Source organism: Trichoplusia ni, chromosome 14 (assembly GCF_003590095.1).
Source record: "Trichoplusia ni isolate ovarian cell line Hi5 chromosome 14, tn1, whole genome shotgun sequence".
NCBI lineage: Eukaryota > Metazoa > Arthropoda > Insecta > Lepidoptera > Noctuidae > Trichoplusia > Trichoplusia ni.
Window position 1 is genome coordinate 9559086 of NC_039491.1, and position 26764 is coordinate 9585849.

Sequence of the window (26764 nt, forward strand, 5' to 3'; positions counted from 1 at the left end):
CGGAATGTCGAAAAACGGAAAGATTTTGCTCCAGTTTTAGGTCTCTGTTTTAAAAGATTCACTTAGACATTATTTTGTTTACTCACGTACACCTTACTTATTTTTTTATAACTATAAAATTATAATCATATCTTATTGTTTTCTGCCCATTAACCCAAAAGCAAAACAAAACTCAGTCTGAATGCGATTACCTAAATATAATTTCTGAAACTATCAAAACTGTGTACAAAAAAATCCAATTACATTTGTAAACAAAACACGGGTGCAAATAAAATTCGAGCAAATTACGCACGGGAAAGTCTCCCATGCAATCATATGGCAATATCAGAAAAGAGGTAGAATGCAGGCAAGTTGCGACGGTAGGTGACCGGCGATTTCCCCTAGGACAGCCATTTAATTACGTTCAGACGTTCAGACCGGCTTTTGTTTAAAGAAGCATTTAATTTTTCTTAGCGAACACGAATAGAGGGACGATATTGTTTTGTTAGTCTCAAAAGAGGTTGTAGCTTCTGTGGAAGTTAAGAAATTAATGGAAGGGGTTAACTGGTTTTGATTGTTTCTTTAAATGTCGCGGACTCTGAAGTGGTTGGGCTGTGGAAAGTGCTAAAGGAAAATCTCAGTAGTAAATTGTTATAGTTTGAGTGTGATCATGATTATATAATTTTGGAACATTTGTTTGCAAGAAAAAACAGATCATGTGCGAGTCGGACTCGTATCTCTAAGGTTGCGTGAATACTGTATAAATAGACTGAGAACAAGAAATATTTCAACAATAAATCTGTAAAAATCAAATGTCCAGCTATCGTCCGTCGCTATTCCGATGGCAGACGAACGGACTTAGAGCGTAGGCTTAATAAATTGGTTTCCTTAATAAGTTGGGTTTGTACTTTTTTTTAACCCTTTCCGTGCTTAACCCTAAAAACCTAAAAGCGGCAACCTAAACTAAATTAACACAGTATGCAATCCAATAAACCGACGTTTAATTAAAATGAAAACTATTTTGAGAATTTATACAATTGAACTGTTTTAACCAAAATTCATTAGCAATTATTTAAACAATTCAAATTTTCAAATTAGTGCATCGGGAGAGTAAACATTGATCTTTATTAAATATTGTAAGCCACAAAATTGGGGCTAATTCAAAATGCTGAGGATTACCGCGAACCCTGGTCATTCAACATAATGCAATTCAAATCGTGTTACGAATTTCAATTGAATATATCAATCAGATGTAAAATAAACGTTTGGAATTATACAAACAATTGGATTCCAGGAAGCGCATTAGTATTGTTAGTTATTTTTATTAATTTATGTTCATGCTGAGTTAAGTCTATGGTATTTTAATATTATTAGTGATTGGATGGATATATTATTATATTTATTGGATTGGGTGATTATGTATTGTTTACTGGTCTTAATGCATTTTTGACGGTATAATATGTAACAAATACTTACTCTGAGATACCCAATGCAAACCTTTTTATAGGGATATAATATTTACCTGAATATTGTTTCAATAGGGATAGCAGAGTGGGAAAAAGTATTGATCGAAAATTTCTTCGATTTTGAGTTGGTTGATTCAGATTTTCTTTCTGGGGTTCCGTAACCAAAGGGCAAAACTGGGACTCTATTACTGAGGCTCCACTGACTATCCATCTGTTCGACAGTTTGTCACCAAATTGAATCTCTTGAGCAATTACCGTTCGAAAAACATCTCCCAAACATCTAACTTCAACTGCCTGCTTTACATGATAACGAAAATACTCTGTTTTATTAAATTTAGAATTTGTACCCGTGTTAGGCGCATCTCATTCCATGCTAATAAACCTTACCTTCGTCGAGAAACCCCATCGCTTTACCTATCTGATTGCATTAGGAAAACTCAATGTTTATGTATTATCACCCTATGAGAGATTGGATACATAAACATTAGGAGAAAATGTGCTTAGATGATGAGGTGTTCTTAAAAGGATTGTGGTGTTAAAAACAACCTTCTATCTTCTCGAGGATTTATTAAAAAAAAAAACCCGTACAAATACGAACAACTCAAAATAAGTGTTTGAGGGTCACGCAAATACTCCTACGCGAGGATCGAGCTGGCGAAACATCGCGCATAGTGGGTTTGTCGTGGTTACCACTTGCTAACGTTAAGTTGGTACTTAGCCTATGAAAATTCCACAATTCTGAGAAAATTCAGCGATACTTTATATGTTGAAAACCGAGCAACCGTTTTGGGTGAAAAGAGTGCAAAAAAATTACTTCTTTACGTATATACATATGTATATGTACAATATATGCATACGCTAGTAGAATTGTTACCATCCTTCAGACACAGACGGGAAAGAAAAAATGGTTCCTCAAAGGAAAAATTGCAAAATTCGCATAATTTTATCGATGCTATGAACATAACCATTGAAATGCACATGCAAATAAAAAGTTGAAGGTGAGTTATAGAAGTTACAATAATATAGAGAGGACTCCAATATGTTATTCAAAATGAAAATTTTACTTATACAACACATTACCATATCCTAAGAAAACATGAAGGCAATAACTTCACTCAGATCTATTTCTATTTGTTGCTTAGAGTATGAAGATAGAGAAGAGTTCAATACAGCTGATATCGTGCAAAATTAATATTGAAGATTTGCTATTGTACTCTCCTCTATGATTATTAAATTGGCAGTTTTTTTATGGATAACGAATATTCGTTTGACAAAAAACTGGATTCTATATTTCGGCTTGCATATACGTCACATCAGACCTTCGGAACACAAACGTATTTTATTTCTAAAACGCGCACGACATTGAACATCATCGACATTGAAAAAAATCAATTGAGATTTGAAGTCGGGACCTAAAGCAACCCTGTCGTCCAACTATCACAGATTCCAAATTTTGTATTTTAATTCCTTCCCTATTTTATTATTTTCATTATTTTAATCACAAAACGAACAGTTTAAACCAAAATGGTTCAATAATTACATGTGGCTTACTTTACACTTTAACTTCATCATACTCCAAGCCTGTCCTTCGTTACCTACCATACGTGTGAGGCTCAGTCGAAACGCAAGCAAGTCCGAAGATATTTAGTTTAGGACCCTTTATGTGGCCCCAGTATTTCACAGTAAGACCGGACTAAAGGAAATGTAAAAGATATGTATGGCTTATGTCGGCCCTAACATATGAAAGTATGTCGACACTTACACAGACGTCCGCTGTATAAACTAAATGTATGTACCGATATTTACAGGGTGTTATGAAAGCAACTGGCGAAAAAATGAGTGATTGCCGGTGTATGTTTGATTTTGGATTCTAATTAATATGGTTAAATAGTAACTCACGTAATATCGTCTTCGATTGATAAATTAATCATCGTATTCAACTAACTGCAGACGGAAAGTCTCTAGCGAAATATTTCAGCAGTCTTTTTCATATTTATGGTAAAAATAATACCCATTTAGCTTGGTTCTTTGACTACTTCTTCACCCTGCTTTTTTTTCTTCGTTATCGTTTCTTTGTTGTATTGTAATATACTGCACGGATAGCCAAGTGGCTGAGGTCATCACGACAAACGCGCTAAGCGCGTCGTCTCGCGGGTTCGATCCCCGCATAGGACAAGCGTTTGTGTGATCCACGAATGATTGTTCTACAAGGGTGTTGTCATCCTACAACAAAGTTCTTAATAAATAAAAAACTCAAATTTAAAACTTCTATTGTCTACATAAGTTACGAGTAGTTTTTCTATTGTTTCTAATCTGTCTATTCTTACTTCTTAAAACTCACAGACCATAATGCTCGTAACAAAAACAGTAATTAACACATTTTTTGTTTCCGTAATTTCTTTAAGTCCTTTAGAATTGGAATATTTTTTGTTTATCCGAGAAGACATTTATAATAACATTAATTAAGTGCGGTACAGGAAAAGCGGCTTGATACATGTCATGTTATTCTTAAACAAAATGGAAGTAATTATGTTTCCAGAAATAATGGTGCTCCGTAGCTTTGAGACGTAGAGTAATAGAATGCAGAAGAACAAGTTATATCAGCAGAATGCTGAGAAAATTAAGAACGAAGTTAACAATTGAATATTAATGTCATAGAAATCTCACTTAATACGAAGAAAACAAGGTGATGAAGTTTAAATAGGAAATACTTTTTTAATCCTTCAGAGAAACAAATGATAAATACGATACGTAGATATTTTTTTCTGTATCTGACAACTAAAAAATTACCAAGGTTTAAGAGAGGGGGCTTTGCACTTTTTTATACATATGCGTTTTGCAGAACAAAAGAAATACATATCTTTTTATTTTTCATTAAACTGCCTGACGGGCAATGAAAAACAAATTGTGTTCATAACTATTAAACTATTAGTTTCTCGTGTTCTTGAAGGCGCGTTCGCTCTCCTGAAGCTTTTTGTTCAATTTGAGTAGAAGTAGTAAGACATCCTCTTTTAGAGTACTTCAAATACACCTTCTAGCGTAATTGTGAAGATAAGTTTTTTTATAATTTAAATAGACAATTAAACCTAATCTTGACATTACTTGAACTTCTGAACTAAATAAAATGTGGTTATGAAATAAGAAGTAATTCATTTGTTAAAAAATAATGTTACAGTTTTATTCTTTTATATTTTATGGCTTGCGAGGGTCAACATTTAACAATAAAATTAATTACTTACCAGGATCCCAAACAATACCCGGAAACGGTACTCAGTACAAAATACAAAAATATATATTATATTTAAACTTGTGAAACGAAGCGTGAATTATTTCTTGGTATTCTGAATTATTTTGCTATTTATCATCAAAAATAAAACTAAAGTTCTTTATAAATTGTAGTATTTTCTTCGTTCTTATTTTCACGCAAAGAACAATATTATGCTATTTATTTTATCATGAAATATAGTTTGAGATATAATCGTTAAAGTTTTTATTTCAAGTGAACCCTTTTCGGTTTCTTTAAACGTTACATCTCAAAATAATTAAGCTTATGGATATAAACAAATAACAATATAACACACGAGTATGGTTCTATCATTGTAAACGCAAAAGTTTTATGGAATGTATGTTTCGTACACTTTAGGTTGAGTTCAAAATATCGTTGCAATCTCACAGCTTAAAATCAAAAGTTGTGCAAAAGTTGCGTAACAAACAAATACACAATAAATTGTTGAATAGATAGATAAATAAATTATATAAGGAAAAGCTGGTGAAGCCTCGGAGCTCGACTATTTCAATAATATTATAAATTAATTAATATACCACAACTGTTCAATGCTCACATTGAACATGAATGCTAAATCTATTCGTTAATCATATTATAATAACAGCCGTTACACTAATAAAATGACATGACCAATTTTGTTAAGCTCATTACACAAATTCGTGTAGAATTTTCCAAATCCACATTTTGTATGAACATAATATATTTGCTATTGTTCGCGTATCCATGATTAACGTATCTACAATAATGAACTTAGTACGTGAGTAAGATTTAAATAAATATTTTCAATGATACAAAAGCGTTTCCAGTACAATTTGCTTGGCTATATCTTTTTTTACGATTCGGCCATTATACTTTTTGCAAAATGTTGTTGTGCTTTTGCCCGAATTGTTTGAATTCTTTGCCTATAGAATTGACGTTTCCAAAAGTGAAAATACTAATTTAAGACATATGATGTTTAGAAAAAACATAACATCTTGTGGGATCGAAAAAGTTAACAACAAGTTTAAAGCGAACTCTTACATTGCACGTAAAAATGTACAGAAAAAAACACTGCATTTTTAAAGAATGTGTTACAAAAATATCGTATAGCACCATATAGTCTCGCCTTAGCACTGGATAGCCAGACTGTCGCCATAATACAGTGTGGACAAAACAATTCATATTATGGTGAACATGTCCAAATGAATAATGCAATATATTACACATATTTTAATCAAACAGAAAGCTTTTGAAAAAGATTCTCAAATTTGCTAAATGATCAATACTCGTGATATTAAAGACTTTTAGTTATAACTTAAAGTATATTTTTGTAATGAGTGCAATCAAATACAAATAATGCAATGGAAAAAATTAAAACTTCAGACAGGACTCGAACCAGCGACTCCTACTTAACGCGAAAATCCCTTAACCTACTCAGCTACGGTCTTATAGCAGACGTGTATTTAATATAAATCATTGAAATCGTCAAAAGTATTTTATATCCGCTTAACGTTCTATTAACGTTCTCGTGTTCTTAAATATAAATTGACAAACTACTAAAAGCCAAGATATTTAAATGAAAAAATCTAAATCTGCCCAGTATTTTGTTTAAAAACAACCAAAATTAGGCTGACTTTAAAATATTAAGTTCCTTATAAACTAACAATTACTATCAACACTTGACCTTGTTAATGTTCATGATCTAACAAATGGTTCATTAAAACATTATAAAGATGGTCTAATCTGTCGTTTAATCTCATAAGCGAGCATTAAACCCTGCCCTAATCCTTGTGATCCATCAGTAATGAACTAATAGTTTCCTTAGTCCAAACCTCTTACCACAAAACCCCAAACCATTACCCTAGTCGATGTTAAACAGAGATGACGCTCTACATTGCGTGTTTGCCTCTCGCTTCCACAACGACAGCATTTCTATTTTAAGTGATTATGGTGCAGGCACAGACAGTCTCATATCAGATTATGTAGGCACTAAAATTACACAATCTCGTGTTTCAAAGAGACCTTACGAAGCTCTAACGCTACTAATTATAATGAAATTTGTATTCGTAAGCGATGTTATCAATATCTTAGTGAAACGGGAACTATTCTGCACACTGTGATGTAAGATAATTTTATCAGAAAAAAATAAAAATAAAAATTTTGTTTGTAACTTAACCTTATAATGGGTACATATTAGTAACACTATTATCGTCTGTCGAAATCTTACGTTTTAAATCGCTTAACAAAAGAACTTATGTTGCTAGCCAGTCGATAGGTATAGAGAATTAATAGCTAAAAAATCCCATGGATTTTTTAAGACGTGTTTTGCAAAGATTTTTTACGTAAATATTTATACCTGTTATTATATATGTAGGTGTAGTTATATTGTCGTACGTTACAATACCTATTTTTATGTTTTTTTATTTTTGCCAACTCTAGTTCTCATTTCATTTGTATGTTTTATTTTTCAAAATATTGATGATAATTTTTAGAATAAAATCATCAACGTAAGATTTCAACATATTTTTTCTGTATTTCAATAGATAATAAATTAAGAAAACAACCACAATAGCTAATTTACATAAGAGATAATAATGACAAAGCTCGTTGTCTCCCATGGGGGTTGCCATCGCCATGGATACGTGGAACGTTAATGATATGAACCCAAATTGACATGCTGATACCCAAACAAGCTGAAACTTCTCCGCTGCGAGATAAAATGCAAATGAATTGTTGGCGTTAAAGGAATTTACTTTGGAGCAGACCGAATCGATGCTGCAAGATGGTAGGTAAAGTCTTTTAAAGTAAACTGTTTTTTTTTTAAATTATGTAGTTTATTACATTCCCTTTTCCTTGTGATATTTCTATAATCGCGAACATCAGTAGAAATGCTTAAATGTATGAAGATGATAAGACAAAGTTAAGCGACTTATTGAACGAAATACATTTGTGCGTAACGTAAACGATTGCAGAAATGTCACTTGGTAACGGTAGTGAGGTGGTAACAAAAATTATAATTGAAAGGGGTTTTAAAATTTTGCATAATAAAAGTATTAGTTTTGTGGAGTCAATACAATAAATTAATTAGATGTGTTTTCGTGTGAAATACTCCGATCATTATTTTGTGTATGTATTCTTAATTACTAGTTTAGACTTCAATGTACCCAAATAAATCATAGTTTTCTTAGTCCTCTTTTAATCATTTATTATCCAGTTCTATGAACCTGTGCACACAACGACTTACTAAATTAAATGCAAATATACCTAAAAACCCATACAAACAGATTCAATACAAGAATTTCATTACTAATCAAGTGAGACGGAAACCAAACCCGGTCGGCAGCAAGTTATTTACCACGGGCGGTGACTGTCGCAGACAAATTACAACGCCGGCCAATCCGTCCTTTGTCCGGGTCGTGAGTAATATGCGATACGGCCGTAATACCGGACGGCCAATAAGCGCAACCGACGCACCCGTTACTCTAGAACACTGTGATTTGTGATGCAGTTTTTTAAATCAAGTTTTTAGGGTTAAGTTACGATATTAGTGAGGAAATGTTAGGTTTTATTTGAGTGCTCCTAGAGGCCTTCTAATGCTCCTAAAGATTAAAAATAATATTGTCGTAGGTGAAAAACTTAACCGCCTCTGTACATCATGTTGTCTTGATTATACCTAAATAATTCAACAGTGGATTTCGATACCAAGATTTTTTTTGCGTTTCGCCTTAACGTGTTTTCGAATTGGCATACCGCTAGAATCTTCATATCGCTTCCCAGCAACAGTTATTAATCACATCGATCCTCAAGAGTCAGACAAAACAGATATTTAAAAAGCAACATTTTCATTAAAACGTCATTAACAAACTTAAAAACAAGCCAGCGAAGGTGACAAAGCGAACATTCATTATTAACACACCGTCAAAAGACGAAATCCTCTTAAAAAAATACCAACGAGTAATTTCACTTAAAAAACTCATTAAACCGAGCAGAGATAAAGATATCTTATAATAAATTTATGAATACCCTCATGGCTTCGCGCCGTCACGTCAGTAATCGCTTTCACAAAATTACGGTGTCCCCACGCTTAAATTATTTACAATGCGGAGGAATAAGGAACTGAATTAACTCTTTTGTGAACATACACGAGCGGGGAACGGAGAAGGTTCACTCCGTTCGACTGTTAATGATGTGGCTCTTGATAGTATTGTTTTGTTTTTGTGGGTGACTACCGTGTTTCGTTTGATTAAAAAGACTTGTTGATGTTCTTACAAAGAAAAGACGACAAAAATCAATGATTCATTATTAAAATTTGCGAATATCTTGGTTTTGTTTTTTCATAAGAACTATCATACAAAATTTGTTTCAAGCGGTAGCTTCATTATACAAGTCACACTATAAAAAAATGTCACTCGTTCAGTTTTTTTTTGCCAATAGCGACGCTTTTTAACGACTAATCTTCAGAATTAATTTCGTCGTTCCATATTGATATACAATTATGAATGAATAGCTATCGACTTACAACTCATTCAGAAATTGAATACCTAACATTAATGACGGGGGTAAAATTAAAATTAAAATTGAAGTGTTATGTGTTCCTCTCATACAAGATTTGATTACTTTGTATACTTGACTAGTTTTCATAAAGAAAGAATTTATTTCATTTTCATAAGCAGAAAGGTAACTTAAAATAGAAGTTATATACCTAGACATTGACTGCACGGATAACTGAGTGGACGTATAGAACAATCGTTTCGTTTGTGTGATTTGCTAATCTTGTTTTGAGTCTGGGTATACTTGTGCATGTGTCTTGAATGTACATAAAACACAAGGACACAGATATTAAATTTCTTAGTGCGGGGGTTGTTTTTTTATATCAAAGCTTATTTTAACACGTTGTGTACCTGCAACGCTACATCTAAATCTTTCACTCCATATCTAAACACGACTATTTAAATAAAACAGTGAACCTCCAAACCCTCTGCAACCCTCTATTTTGCGTGCATAACAACAAAGCTTAATTTATTAAGTAAACAAGCAAAAGCATAAACGGAATGTGTTCTCATTATAACTTGGGAGGAGAACTAATTAATTTTTAAATAGGAAATTCTCGGCCGCATTCGTTATGATTCTTTCATTGAGATAGAACGGAATTGCTTCTTAATCTAATAATAATTGGCTGAAGAGGCCTTGGGTTTTTGCGTAATTTGGAGGCTATAGATATTAATAGATCGTTTTGCTAACATACATTATTTTTTAACAAATACTTGTTGACATTTAAAATTATTTTCCATTCATCAGGTTCCTAGCATATACTATCTATAAATGTTTACTATTGGGCACAGGTCTTTTCCCATATAACGAAAGTTTGAGCGTTGCTCACTTTAGATTTTCTTTATATTAGAAGTACGTAACCGTCATCTTCCGTATAGTTGACGTAAGCGTCTCCATTACTTCATTTCCGGCTGTATTGTGCCTTCTGCTTCATAGGATACTAACAAAAACAATTTTTAATCATATTTTGGGTAACACAATAACTAAAACATACAATGAACTCTACACCACCAACAACTCCTCAGCTAACTCCGACGAAACTACACAAACATCGAAAACAATTGAGCACGTTAATCTGACCAATCAGTTCAACAGAATCGTGTTAAATAACTTACTTAGCAGAGATCCCGGGCTCCGAGTGGATTGGGACATGGCAATGCCATTCTAAACTTGGCTAATCCCAGCTTTGGGCTGAAGTCACCCTGTTGAACCGCTAGACATTAGCAGACAAGTAAATGCGAGTTTATTGCGATACTTTACTTTGTTGACGAAAGTATATTGAATAGTTTTATTGATTTCACCGGTTTTGTATGTATGATTGGACAATTGATCTGAAGTAAATAAATAGATACCAATGGCGGATAGTGGTAGAAACTTTGAATATACGACTTCTTTATTAACTATTGGTAGAGAAAAAAGACGTAAAACTGAATTCTGAAACAAAATTAGAAGTCCTACAAGTGAGCAAGTTGATCAATTCTAGGTTTTTAGAGTTCTGTATCAAAAAAGCAAAAATTGAACTTACTAAAGTTATAACTAAAGATCCGTGGATGTTTTTCCATCCGTCTGTCATCGGGCCGTCTTATGAACCGTTATAGCTAGACAGTTAAATGTTCACTGATTTATTTCGGTTGCGATATATCGTCATCATCATGATCATCATCAAAGAAAACTGCATCAAATGTATTCTGTATTTCTGTAGAAAATTTGTATGAACTTGGCGTCGCGACTCCGACTTGCACTTGACTTGCACTCGCAATTGACCGTATTTTTTTTTAAACAGAACGATATCCTAACTGTGCGAAGCTTACCACCTAGTATTATTAATCTGGTACCCTGAAAACCTCTTCTCCTCGTCTTGTAATTATTGGTATAATTTTGGTTCTATACAATATTAAGTGACTTTCTCTCTATCCATCTACCTGAGTCTGCGCTAAATGGGATATGTTCCGCTAAGACATGAATACATTCAGCTTTTAATTCACAGATCGCAGAATATGTACTACAAGTTCCTTTGCAAACATGTCTTCATGGCGAACACTTAGGATAAGCATTGGTTCCTAGAAGTCTGTTTGATGAAAAGTTCTACGACTCTATGTTCTAGTTAAATACAATTTCCTGAAACCTCCTTTTCAGTTGTGTTTACAACTGGATGACTTAGAAATGTGCATTCCTTTGATAATTTTTTAAATATTGATCTTTGCATTGGGTTAGATGAAACTAAAAAAATGTTTTACTATTTACGAGATTTACAAATATTTTAAATAATATATAGGTAAATCAATGCGCAAGAAAGGGTTATTCATTTAAGCGGATTAGACGTAAAATACATCCTTGGTATGGCTGATACTGGCATAAGTTTTTAATTCATAACTCAAATCAAGTTTTCAACGTACATCCCAATCTGGAAGATTACAACTAACAAACGACTGTCAATCGAACTCCATGCATCGAACGAGAGTATCAGTTCAAATTTAGCGATCCCCTTATTAAGGTTCTTGGTGAAGTATCTAACTCGCATACACAAAAGGAACTCCAAAGATATACGTCAATTTATCGCTTTACGTTGTACAATGGCGCCAGAGGTGCTAAGAGCGATTTGTTAGAGCACAATGAATGTTCTGGAGATAGCACAGTCAGTGCCATTAATCCTAATAACGGCTCCGGCGCTGTGTCGAACTTTAGAAAGATAGCTGTTGAGAAAAAACGGGCCAATGGCTATAAAATGAAGTACATTGAGATCATTACATTTTAAGATATCTTCGTGAATTGTCTTACGCTTAGGAGTACACTTCTATTTCTTTTCTTTTCAGGAAATGCTTTCAATAGAGTTGGCGAAGTTACAGACTGTTGATTTTTGATGATGTTTCTTTAAAGTCAGGCTTTGACGCATTCAACAGAAATTTTGACACCACAACAAAAAGACAACGTCTTTTTTATATATTAGTTGTTGCTATCGCGGTAACAGGAATTCATCATTATCACTTGTGAGAAACAAAATGTCTAGCTACAGTATGGTTACGGATGGATGGACAGAGAAGGTCAGAGTTTTCTACCTAATGGCATTACCTAAAGCCTAAGCGCATCACAGCTAACTAATCAAGGCAGTACAAAATAAAAATAAAAATCTTCATTGCCATTTCTAGATTTCTAGAAGTCTTTGTGGACCAAATTACCATGATAAATCCAATTTGATTACGTAAGCCTAAAACCTTTACGACAAATATTACTTAAAATTTGGAATTCAATGATAAAATCAGTTATTTATCGTGACATCTTTAACTAAACCTGTCTTTCAGATGTACACAACGGCTTATTTATTGGAAGCACATAAAAAAGACTTGTAGAACATATTGTTCCCGAAAATTCTTAGAAACGGTATTGTGAGCAGGTAGGTATGTTACTGTAAAGAACTTGAGCGGTTTCTTTATAATGACGTCATTAGTTGGTATGACACGTTTACGTACTATCTGTATAGAAAAAATGTAACTTAACTAAATTTTTACAATTATCTTATACATATTAATAAAATCGTAGAAAAGCGAAATTTGTACATTGTTCTTTTTGGCAAATATTTGTTGACAAACGATAAAAAAATAATTTATAGAATTAAAGACTATTTGCCTATCTGCGCATTTGTGTCCACACAGATTTGCGATAACTAAAGTAGATAGATAAGTAAAGTAGATACAATGAATTTGCAATCATAGCTAGTTGCTGATGAAAATTTTCAAAACACATTCGCTACATTTCAAGTTTGAGAGCGGCCTGCTTGAAGCACCATATAAACTAAAACGCTCAATTGTTTTCTAATCATTTTGGTAAGATATGTTCTTTTAACAAGACGTCTTCTTTAAGAAATAAATCAAGTTAAATTGACTTTGTCAATAATCTTTCATTTACTTTCGACAATTGACATACAGCCCTATTTATCTGTATCGAAAGTAGGTTCGATACGAGTATCAGATTTGCATATCTGTGGCTTTAGTACGTATCGCGAATATCATTTGGTTTACAGTACTGGCGTTATCAACGCGCATGTACGCGCGACATCCGCTAGTGAGAACACGCCTTTATAAATAGGGCTGCCACTTGTTAGTCGCTTAGACTGATTTGTGTATGACAAGAATACGTTATGAAGTCAATTGCTTTGTATAAGCCGATAAATTCTATTATACATTTTTCAGGGCACTAAGAGCGAGCTTTTTTAAAAGTTACTTTGCCTTTTTAAGAGGTCAGAATATTGCTATATCTATTCAGGTACTTTGTTATAAAATGATGCAAAGGTTTACTCGCACGTATTGATCGGGATTGTCCGTCTACTTTCGGACCCAACCGGAGTCCTTAATCGTGAGCTGGCGGGGCGGTTTTGTATTGTCAGGTGAAGTAACTTGTATACATATAAACTTAATTGAGGCAGCCCTGATCATAGATCAGTACTTCAGCCACGCGACATAAACCCGCTACACACAAGTATCGTACCAAACTTTTCAGGAACGGGATTTGCGAGGATTCCACATTTATCCGTTTTTCACGGTTGCCGCCTTATGCGCGATAAACCGTCCAAGGTAAGCTTTAATATTTATCGTTTTTTCTTAAAGAAAAAGGTATTTCGTACTGTGATATTGTTGTTTAATACCGTTTGCATGTTCAGGGATAAAATATTTGCAGGGAATATGTTGAAAGGATGGATCTTCTAGTAAGGTGGCCAAAGTAGGTACGAAATAGTTTATTTTTTATATCTTGGTTTTTTGGCCAATATAACAGAAGCGTCGATGCATGCACGGGTAGCCGTGTGGGGTAGGTCCTTTCTCCAGTGGCCACAGTGTTACAACATCCAATGCTCACTTGGGATGAGCATTTTATTTCTTTATGACACTATGGATGATAGAACAAAAGAAGGAACTAAAGACGATAGAAAGCCAATGGAATTAAACTAGGTATTATTTGAAGACACTGTAACGTCGCGTCTATGGCCAACTTACTAATTGTCCATGGACGCGGCGACAGTGGTCCACCCTAGTGCCTAAACGTCAAGATGTGAGAGGCTACGTCACATTCCCTCTCGATCGCCATAACTGGCGGCTGCTGCCACGACTCCTAAGATGTAATTATACCCCAATCTTGGGTGAGTTTCTATGTATATTGCTAAACTAAGTGTGTGCCGTGTACGGGATAACCTACTTCATATTAATTTTCACATATTTAATTCCATTCTGCTTGTTCTGTTTCGCTTGCCTTGGCCGACCACGCGGTCTTAGGTTATCCCATGCATGCGGGCTGCATTGCCCTTGTTCTCAATAGTGTTAAGTGAATACTCAGTGTGCCTTCAGCTGTTACTAGCCTCCTGCCACCCCTTTAAAGGCTAAAATGAGCTCTGGATAGTGTAAGCACTTTATTGCATCAGCCTTGAGCACGTGTCATTGCACCCATCTGCCTTGTAAACCGCTGCTATGTGTGAGCTTTCCCTTTCCCTGCCTCTGTGCTGCCCTGGGGACCACTAGGGGAGCATCCACATCGCATGCGGGCCAACATCTTCGGCACCGCTAACCTACGCACCTCTATGCACGTTTCCAGGGGTCACCCTACGGGTTACCGCCGTCCCACTACCTTCTGCGGGTCCCGCTCTCCAGCCGGCGGCTAAGCACCTACTGGTGGCCGCGGCCGTTGTCACGCCAGCGACCCCAGCTTCTGGGCAGCTTCAGCCAGCTTCCGTGCCGCTCAGCCAGCCTCTGCCGCTCACCGGGCCGCTCAGCCATCTTCAGCCAGCTTCCGTGCAGCTTCAGCCAGCTTCAGCCAGCTCACCGGGCACCCTACGTGGACCCCCCAGGGACGGTACCCCCTCACTCATATAAAAGCGAGGACTTAATTACCTGTGCCACAAACCCGCGACCTAGCCGGACCTAGTTCTATTAAAGACCTTTTTGGAGATCTACCTCTGGTTTTCTTTCTACCTAATTGGTTAACGGTCCGCACAGCCTACCTGTGCGGCCCTCACCGTTACAACACGTCAGTACATTGTGTCATTTTAAAAGTTTATTTTACAAAACGACCGTCAAAAGCACTTTTTTACAGTAAAAATAAATTTTATAAAATAATTAAGAAAAATGGTAATTAAATTAATTTTGATGAGAATACTTACTGCTTTCTTGTCAGTCTAGGTGTGGTCCATCCAGTTGGTGTACATGTAAATATATGCCAATCTCTAAAGGTCTAAAAATTGATTTCTTATTACGACGAGTCAAAAACATGAAAAAGCAAACATCACACTGGATTCCATACACCAGAATCGAACTCGATACCACACTAACATCTACACTCATACAAACGTAAACTATCAAAAGAAAAATCCTTAACTGAAATACCATATATAAAGCTTGTTCCACACGAGCGGATACAAGCACAGGAAATATAAAATATAGTTATTTTAATAACGTAAATGCTCCTGTAGACACTTGAGCGATGTGGACGGGGAACCGAGCGAGTCGCTTCTAATTTTAGACGCTTAAAAGAAACTTGTCGCGTGTGTGCACTCGCCTTTACGTGCAGTTATTTTGCTTGTTATTTTTTTCGGCTTTCTCATATTCCGTGTTTAAAATCTATATCTATACTTCTTATACTAATATATAAAGCTGAAGAGTTTGTTTGTTTGAACGCGCTAATCTCAGGAACTACTGGTCCAAATTGAAAAAATATTTATGTGTTGAATAGACCATTCGTCAAAGAAGGCTTTAGGCTATAAACCATCACGCTGCGACTAATAGGAGCGAAGATGCAATGGAAAATGTGAAAAAAAGCAGGGCAGGTATAAATCATAACTTATATCTTCTACCCACGGGGACGAAGTCGCGGGCAACAGCTAGTTGATAAATAAACAGGAAAAGTGTGAGGCCCCTTTTGATTTCGGTAAAATAGGCTAAAGCAAAACAACAGGTTTTCAAAAAACATGATTATCTATCGAATTTGTGACCATGCTAACTGTTGCCTTCCCTCAATTTTGATTTTTAAATGTTAGAGCAGCAACAGTCAGTTTCAGCTGTTAAGCTATGTTAGTTCATAATATATGTTTACTTTAGCATATTAAATTTAAATTTTCTAGTTATACTAAAACAACTACGTAATAATTTAGTTCAATACATTCACAAAATTTAAATTAATAAACTTGCCAAAACGTGGCTAAAATTGAACATTTTGATAACATTACTGAACCATTATTATACAGCTTTTGACATTTAACAAATTACTCTTCAACATACATGAAAGATGCTTTAACATAAAAAATAATAATTCATAAACTGTTTACTTTAAAAGCACTTAATTGATTTTTCTCCATGTCGAGATCAAACATGGGTAATGGGAGCTCATTACGTCTAATTCGATTCCTTTACGATCTGATGTAGACTGAAGTGATTCCATTACGTCCTGCATCGGTTTACATAATTGAATCCTACTTTTTGCAAGCTTTATTATTTAAATTGTAATTGATGCGATTACTACGAACCTTATTTTGAGCAACCTGTTTTTGTGATGCACGATGTCAATATTTAAGGTGACCTTGCAAAATAAGTTCGAATATTAAATGGACTTAAATGTCGTCATTAATTTTTCTTCTTTAAGTTATACAGAATGTTCATAAATAATCTATGGTGCAGTATTATTCAGTGCCATAGAAACAGAAATAATTATTTTAGCCTATAGTCCCATCGTAGACATCTCAGCCGTACAAGAGCCGCCATAATTTTAACATTGATCACTAGCTTTTTGGTGATTCCAGAAATCATTAGTTATTAGTTCCACAATCATTAGTTCATCATGATTGAGATAGCCCGGTGACAAACAGACGGCTAGACAGACAGACCGCGCTGCCTCAGAAATCGATTTCAGTTTTTACTCAGTTGGTATAGAATCCAATAGCAAACAGAGAAAATCGATCGTCTATAAAAAACCTAAAGCTTTAGAAAATCGAGAGCCTCTAAAGACGGCAATTCAAAAACAATAGAAGCTGAAACTAATAATCAGATTCGAACAATACGGTTGTCCGAACACGAAGGCTGTCGTAAGCCGGGATTCTGTATTCATGTCCCTCCCTTCTTTAAGGCTCGAAAGCTGTTTTAGAATTCCATCTAATGCTAACTGAAAGTCTAGCTGTCGCCACCAATGTATTGGGATTTGAATCGAATTGAGATTTTGAATTCACTTCTTTTAGATGTCCGTTTTTTATTTTTCTATTGGAATGGTTGAAGTAGGGATGATTTTGGATTTTATGTCCGAAATCTGTATTTGTGATTTTAGCGTTTAAAATTTTATAACTACTTTTATTTCTTATTAATGTATTGAATGAACATTCATTATCATTACTAAATATTAGTTGGACAAGTTTTTTTTTTCGTTTTTTGGTTTTCATTCAAATTCAATGGTTCCTTTTCAATACTATTAGTTGATTTAACTATGTTTAATTGCTCTGTTTAAATATTCTCACTAGGGCAGTGGTACAAATTTGGAATCTTCATTCCTTTGGAATCATTTGTTTTCTGCATTATGCAGAGATTCATCAAGCAAGAGTGCAGTGTTCGTCATGTTTTTGTTATGAATAAGGAAGTTTCGGGCATGACTCTCTTCTATGCGGTAACCATGGCAACGAATACCGTTGTTGCTTTTGTTTGGGGCAGAAAAAGATTCACGTTTGCCTTTTACCGTTTTGTTATCATCATTTAGTTTGTAATATTGTAGTAACGTGATAACAGAACAGGTGCGACTAGAAAACACATCTTTTAAGAACAAAAACATACAACCGATTTCAAATAAAACAATCGAGCCAAACTTGATGAAGTTTATTTGGGATCAACTGACAGCTAATTGTTGGATAAAATGCAAAAAAAAAAAACAAAAGTCGGTTAATACAATCCAAATTCATGAGATAACAATATAAAAAATACAGACGAATTAAGAACCTCAACCTTTTCGAAGTCGGTTGGAAAGTCAGCGGTACACCAAGGAGCGGTAGCCTTCATTTCTCTACAGCTATAGTATCTACACTGCACCTCAAAGTTCATACTTAGCAACCGGGTATAGACCAGCATTATCATCACGAACAGATCCAGCATCTACAAGACAAAACAACTGATTAAGAAAAATCCCCACCAGCCCAATCCTGTTCCTAACCATATATTATTCAGCCCCCTCTACCTTCCATAAGTTTATGACGTTCGCACATTTCACCCTTGTCATGACTACTTACCTTCCTGACATTTGTAGGGACATAAGAATCTTTCTTCATACTTCTTCCTTTGCCTTCGTCAATATTTGATTTTATGAATGGAGCTTTTATTCGAATGCGACTGTGTCCTGAATGTCCTCTTCGTAGTAATTGGGGTAATCTGTATGGATTAGCGAAATGTAGAGTCGTACAAAGGTCAATTGGAACTTTGATCGGTTACGAATTTGATTCGTACATGTAGGCTTTTGTTTCTATCTGTAGCATTTTACATGGAAATCTTTCAAAAGTATCAATTGAATTGAACAAGTAAATAAAGAAATTTGAAATTTTATATAGCTTTGAGGTTCAGGTTGAAGTCAAAGCTTGTATTTGAGTGAGCGTTTTTAAGTATTTGACGCGTGTGTTTGAGTTTTGCATTTTTATGAGTTTTATATTTACCATTATAGTTTGATAGTCATAATATTATCTCACCTTATTCATCTTCATCATCTTATCACCGTCTTCTAATTGTCTAAATAGACAATATCAATCTATTTTAATCCGTCAGGTAGATGTCAAAAATATACCGGATAAGTATTTTTACATATTTTTTTTAATCAATAAAAAGTTACGAACATAAGACGCAAGTGCAAGTGTTGGTGAAACGTATTGCTCTAATTACGTCACTTGTCGCTAAAACATGTACTGATAAGTGACACAAAATTTTAACTTACTGTGTTATAATCACTTTTTACGCGATAAAAAAAACACCGATACATTTTAACTCTACCTCACAGACTAATTGGAGTTTTTAGTCAAATACCCAAATATAGACGCAAACAACTATTATTCATAGTTGAAACTCAAATAATATCGATCATATAATACTTATATCCGGGCATAAATGTTTCAATTGCATTAACTTTGTATTTCCCCGGAGTCACGTGCATAGTGGTGAGAAGCAAATTTAACTTGAACAATACCGGGACGGGTCCAAAGTTGTTGTAATAGAAAAATGCAGACATCAGAAGTAAAGAATGTTTGTTTAGTTACTCGTTATGTATTTAGTTTTGTTGCGATATTGGAGCCTTAGAAAATGCATTCATTATAAGATGAAGAAAATGAATGAGGTCGATTTGAAAAAAAAAAAGAAATTATGACATCGGTTAAAGTTGCACTTCCTGTAACGAAGACGGTCTGTGTGTATGTAACGTTCAAGAAGTCAATTACCTCCATATCTAATTTCCTAACAATCGGTTTTAGATTTTTGGGCGTGAAGTGGTAACAAACACTTACACATTAATAATAATTAGTTTGATTCGATAGTTTCGAAGTAAAGGGTCGTTTTACTTATATTCTGAATTTTCGAATAATTTTAGAGTGTTTAATTAATTGCTTCGATAAAATAATTAACAAACACATATTAATCGAGAATAACTTTCAAAGATTATCGTAAGAATTAAACAGCCAGGGCTGCCACATTCTACAATTATTGAAAGCATTACTGCAAAGATACCTCCTGAATAGAAAAACAAATTTAATCGACTCTACAAAACATTTAAACCTCTTCATCCGACTCTACCTTTAGTTTTCTCAGCGGAAAGCACTCATTGCTATGCTCTCCGCGTACAATTGGAATGTGAGCACTATATTTGCTACTGATATTGTTCACTTGCTAGGAAAACAAGTTTTTATTGGTCGGCTACAAAAGTTGTTTGTAGAGTTTTCGTAATTATTTTTTCTTGAGGAAACTTTGGTGACAACTAGTTTAACTTATAGAAATTATACTTGAATATAATGCTAACGTAGTTCTGTTGATCTTACATACGTGCAATTCGTACTATTAACTGCCCTTCAATATATGTAATATTAATTTGTGGGTCCCTCAGTTTATTTGTTACCAAACACATCTTTTTCTTAAGCTATTTGTTGTACGAAACTCTCATAGAGCTCGCATTAAGCGTGCATACGAGTGGTTTTATTGATTCCATACCATCATGTATTAAAATAAATCTTAAAACTATGTTTAATAAAACCAGACATCAAAAACGACGTGATTTTATTTTTGCGTCCTACATATAACTGGAATAATGACTAAAACAGCATGTAAATACTTCATTAGTGAGCCACATGAGGTGGTCATAAACGACGACGGCGTAACTAAGGGCCCTCAAGACAAGCGCGTTACTTCAGCACTGCGAAGCAACTCGTTCAGACTTCGCGCCTACGTGACGTCATCGTGTGTTCCACTGTTCATTATGAAAGCTCTGACTATTCTGGTGCAATTGTTTCTTTCTTGTTTCATTGTTTAGTTTATGCATTTTAGCTTGTTAAGCTAGCTACACTTGCCCCTAAAGGAAATCTTAAAGTGTCTAAGAGCGAATTAGATTCGCCTTCGTGGAGACCCGTAGCGGCGAGCGTAGATTGGCGATATAATAGTTTTGAAAGTAGCAAATAATTGCATAGACTACTGTATACAATAAAATAAACAAGATACTTTCGTAAGTACGTACGATTATCTATACGTATGAGTACCAATATATGTTTTCGCCGCCACTAACACTTGCAGTGTTTTGTGCTACGAACAGTGCAAGTGCTACGAAATATGCTACGAATTATACAACCAATTGGATTTGTCGTAACTTCTATTTTGAGTGTCTTTCAAAAACAGTATTTCTTAAAACACGATTTCCTCAGACTGCAATACTATTCACTGTTATATGACGTACCTACTACTTTAGTTTGTTCCGAAAACTTCATATTCCTTGGTAGGCTACTTAATTCCATAAACTGAAAGCAACCGAGCAAACCCGAAACACGAAAATGAATGTTTTATTCAAGACTGCATTACAAGCAAGAGCTCTTACAATATTAGTATAATACGTGTTACATACTCGATGCTACCAAACTTTTATCGCTACAATACAGTAAATACCGCGACTATTAAGTTTTACAGTCAAAATGGTTGTACGTGAGACGACGGCGACGTAACGACAGCGGAACGATCTGTTTACGTTCACGTTAACGAACACGTGTCGTGCTTGAGATCGTAAAACGTTCCTTGTATAGATTTGGTCGTGCTTCCGCGGTTAGGACTTACGAAGTGATTTTGTCATTGTTTCGCTGAGGGATGTTTTCTTGGAAAAATTTGATTTAAAAGGTCCTCAATCCTCTCCCATGCCCATGACCTAATGAAAATAATTTTATACCAATTGTAAAAGCGAGACAAAAAAAGAAGATTTGTTTCCATAATTGACACCGTCGAACTTTTAAAGGAGGCAACTGTTATCTATATTTAGTAACATTGTTGTAATTATCAATAGTAATGAAAAGTATGACTGTATTCAGAAAAAACAAAATGGGAACGTAAAAGTATATAAATAAATAATAATAATAAATAAATGCGGACAACATCACATACATTGATCTGAACCCAAAGTAAGTTGCTAAAGCACTTGTGTTATGGAATTCAGATACAACGAAGGTACCACAAACACCCAGACCCGAGACAATGTAGAAATAAGAATTTTTACATTGACCCGACCGGGGATCGAACCCGGGACCTCAGCGCTAGCGACACCTTGAAACCGGTGCGTACGCCACTCGACCACGGAGGTCGTCAAAACGCGGAAGTCGTATATTCTATAATATTCAATATTTTTTGTGTCTATAATTTCAGAAGTCATTAATAATTTAATTTATTCAATTACTACTTTATAACAAAACTGAATATGAAAACGATGGACTTAAGTACTAATTTTGATCGACCGATAAATACTTTGTAATGTCAATCTTTTTTAAGAATTGGCTATGGTTTCTAAGGCAAAGGTTTTCATTTTACAGTCACCTATTTACATAGATACAGATTTTTTACAAGAGAAAAGTATTCCAAAAGTATAATCATATTACCGCATCCACGTAATTCGTCGCTCTACCTCGGACTCGCCATTCGCTGAATACTTTTATGTCTCGTTTACGAGCCGATGCCATCTGATCATCGACTCAGCGTTACACCTCGCTACTCCATAAACGATTGTGATTACCTTTTTATTACACTACAGGGGGATGTTTCGTAGTTTCCTAGTTTTTGTGACCGAATTTGCTGAAGGCGTATTTTGTTAGAGAGAACTTTTTGAATAAAAGCTTTTGTGGGTTTTTGTTGTTTCTGTGTGTTTTGAATTACTGTCTATGAAAGATTAGCATTTGATCTTTTTCAAATTTCTCTTGTGCCAGTAGGAATTTCACAATATTAAAAACTAGTATTAACAGCTTGTATGATGGTGATAATTTCGGATAAATTAAACCTTTCTTACTTTTTCCAATCTCGGAATAATTATGAAAATTTATTCATCTTAATAGATTAATTAATAAATTTAGTTATTTTATAAATCTATAACACGACATTACAAACGGTAGCGTGCACTTAAAATACACAATAACAAGAAAAAACCCCAAAAATACCATCAGCAACAAACCTCACTCAGTCGAGGTTACTTCTAGGTAAAATCGAATCCACACATCAATGGGAGTTATGACAAATCCAATTTCATAAACGATCAAACCCACGTATCTTGTTTGATGTGCAATATCCATACATATTCAATCGCGTGCGGTAGATTACTGCCGCAGAAATCACTCGGCATGTAATGTGGGAAATTCCTAATACGAGCCTGCATAATGTATATTCTGAATACACTTAGAAATCCGGTACAAATTGCACTGCGCAGGGGTCGGAGGCAGTTGGTCGTCGGCGCGTTTTTGCAAGGTTTCCTGACGGAGCGAATTTTCTTGACAGGACTGAAATTCGTTTACCCAACAATGGACAGCTTAAGTAGTTATATTTACATATTATGTTTAGAGCTTGATATTTTTTACATTATGTTTCTACGTGTAACAAAGAAGTTGTACAAATTAAAGATTGCGAAATTGTATTTATGCTTGTCTAATGATTTTTATAGTACGTTTCACGAGGATGATACAAACTAAAAGTAGGTGAACTTATCAGTTTGAGTTGGACTCCCGGTTGGGTCCGAAAATTAAGAAGCCCTTGCATCTTTTTAAACGTCTGATTTGAGACTTATTGTGACAAATCAATACCATCCGCGATACGCAATTATTTACATGAGTAAAAACAAAAAACATATGACAACTTCAATACGAAATACCCAATAATTCGTTAACCCCCGCAATACCCACTTATTCCCAATCGGCATTAAAAGCTTTGATCTGAACACCAGTTACAACAACCATCATATTTAACAAACTGCCGATAAGACCCTAGTGTAAATGCCTTTAGTATCTCGTTAAGAGTAGTTTAGGGTTTATTAATAAACTATAAATAACTAGAGGGTTATTATGAGCATTGAAACCGATGTGATAACCGACTCTGTAGCCATCGTAAAACTCGATTGCAGCTCGTAAAATGGTTTAGAGAGATAAACCTGTTGGGTTTACTTCGTTGTTCTTAAAGTCTGAGTTGTTTGAGAAGAAGTCAAATGTATTTTTTTTTAATTCTGCATGCTTACTATGCCGTGAAAGTAGAAATATCGTAACTGGTATTGTATTATCTCGCTTACACAAGCCTAAGTGTAGACAGAGAGCTGAATAAAGGCACGTTCTAGTTTAAAACCATACTTTTGGGTTTCTTACCCCTAAGATAAAAACGGAACCCTGTTACTAAGGCAAGCGCTGTCTGTCCACCTGTTACCAGAATCTCATGAGCGGCGATAATTATCGTTTTCGTCGACGATGTATAAGTTGCTGCTATAAATTAAAAAATAGCGGTTAAAGGGTATGTTTGTCATAAGTTTAAAATTGGTGGGGGACCAATGTCTGTAAAAAAAAAATACGCAACCCTTAGTGTCGCACTAGACCGGCTTCCCACTTGTCACTTGACATACTACTCTGACTCTCAACAAAGACGCGAAAAGATCTTTTCCAAAACCATAATAGAACTTTCATCGAGCTCGTGGCTAAGCTATAACCGCATAAGTGATTCGATCACAGGTTAAGCTATGCTTGACGCGGTTGGTCCGTAGATGGGTGACCATCTTTGTCATAACGAGTTTCTCCGTGTTTCGGAAGGCACGTTAAATTGTGGGTCCCGGCTGTTATTCCTACATCTTTGATAGTCGTTACAGGTAGTCAGAAGCTTAAAAAGTCTGACGGCCAGTCTTACCAAGGGTATCGTGATGCTCAGGTAACTGGGTTGAGGAGGTCAGATAGGCAGTCGCTCCTTGTAAAACACTGGTACTTAGCTGAAACCGGTTTGACTGGTAGCCGACCCCAACATAGTTGGGAAAAGGCTAGGCCAATGATGAATAGAACTTTCATCATAACCTAATAGTACAAACACGAACAAAATGTACATACAGAAACACTTAGACCCCGACAAGCGTTAAACAGTCATCATCTGACCGCTACATTATACACCGTAATATCAAAATAATTAAAACCTCCGTCAACAATTACACTCGTCAGAGACAAAACAATACAATCCTAACAATAGAAGTAAAATGTCACCAGTGATTGGAACTCGTAAACCCTTAACGACTGACCCGCCGTAACTATCGGTTCAACAGTTAACAGGGCTTAACTGTAGTTTAACTACCGTCCAGTTAACCCTTATTGTTGATAATACAATGTTATCGCGGGATTACGATAGTCATCTCCATTGATACAAGTTATGTTTAAGATGCTTTTGACTATTAAGTATGAAGGGATACAGCTTGGGATAGGTCAATTTATATGTGGGGGCAAAATAAAAGTCTGTTAAGGAGACTGAATTAGCTTTGGAGATTTGGAGATTTTTCACCAGTCCAGAATACCTACGCAAGGTATTTTCATTTATTTATGTGGATTGTCTGAAATAGCTCGAAGAACTGTAACGTATCAGTGAGTGACAATTAGGGTGAGTTTCCTCTGTATAATAATTTTGCTTCATCTATCTTTATAGGGCTAGTTAAGGTCACCACGCCAAACGCATAGAGCGCACCAACACGGGTTTGAGCTCTGATTAGAACAAGCGCTCGTGTGATCCACGACAGACATAAGTCTGTGTGTCTTTATGCATGTGACTTGAATCTTTTTGAAACCATCAGTGACACAAAGATTAAATTACTTATTGCGGAAATACAAAGTAAAACTTATGGGACACAGTGGGCACAGAAATAAAAGTGTCAAGTTTTTCTTCTGTTCACAGAGGTTTTAAGTAAGCTAAGAAGGTGTTTTCACGAAACCTCGGTCACGTTCCATATAATCACGAGAGACTCTACAAGATAATGTCGAGGCAAATAACATCTGCATAAGCATGTGTGCGAGACTCCGGACCAACTGTTCCTCTGTTAATGGGCAAACCCGATGCCTATTATTGCGTGATGTGCATTGATGACGTCATTAAGGTGTAGTCCAATCTATTTTATGTATTGAAGATGTTCTTGTTTTGATAATTGGAATTGAAGTAGTAATGGGTGGGTATGAGAGTTGGAAAATTAAAATGAGAAGATTTTATTATTAATTTCGATCCCATTGCTCGGCAAAACTGCTGGGGCTACCACTAATGGCTTCGGTCACTCGTTTTTCCATGCCAATGCCCAAATTTGACAAATTGCTTTATTTTAGAATCGTACTGCAGACGTGTACATGCACCGGGATTATGAAACTTAAACATAAAGGTATTTGAACAATTGCTCCACATTTATACTCCCCATGGATTACTGGATGCGGAAGGCGGACCACCGGGTTGTGGTGCAACTTGGGGGAAGACTATGTCCAGCAGTGGATCTCGACAGACTGAATTTATTGATTGGTATAGTCCCACGGTCATTGTTATAATTTCAATAACACGTCAAGAACTTATCGGATACGCGGTAAAATACATAATTTGTAAATAATCAACGGTATAGCTATCACGGTTCATGAGAACAGTCAGGTCACAGGCGAACGAATGGACAAACAGACAGCGCAGCAGTAAGTATCCTTACCTTTTTTGCCCTTTGGATACGGAGCCCTACAAAAATATGAGGAACCACCATTATTCCATCAAATAATACAACTTAACCTTAACTTAAGTAGAGGTAGTCTGTATAAGTAAGTAGTTAAGCTTTTCTGTAACTTCTCACGAAGTTTATAGCTTAATATGTGAAACAAAGTCTCGCACTGAAGCCATTCCGATCTCCCGGAAACCCACACTTACTTATAACGAGTAAATAAAGTATCATCATCAGCCTAGCCTTTTCCCAACTATGTTGGGGTCGGCTACCAGTCCAACCGGTTTCAGCTAAGTACCAGTGTTTTACCCCTTGGTTA

At 35.4% G+C, this 26764-nt stretch overlaps 1 long non-coding RNA gene across 1 annotated transcript in view; it reads right to left on the reverse strand.

The window, feature by feature from the left end:
• Positions 1-18547: 18547 nt before the first annotated feature.
• LOC113500456 overlaps positions 18548-26764 on the reverse strand; it is a 64960-nt gene continuing 56743 nt past the window's right edge. The window contains exon 2 of the long non-coding RNA XR_003401205.1: positions 18548-18638. This is a non-coding gene — a long non-coding RNA (uncharacterized LOC113500456). The remainder of the gene's footprint in view (positions 18639-26764) is intronic.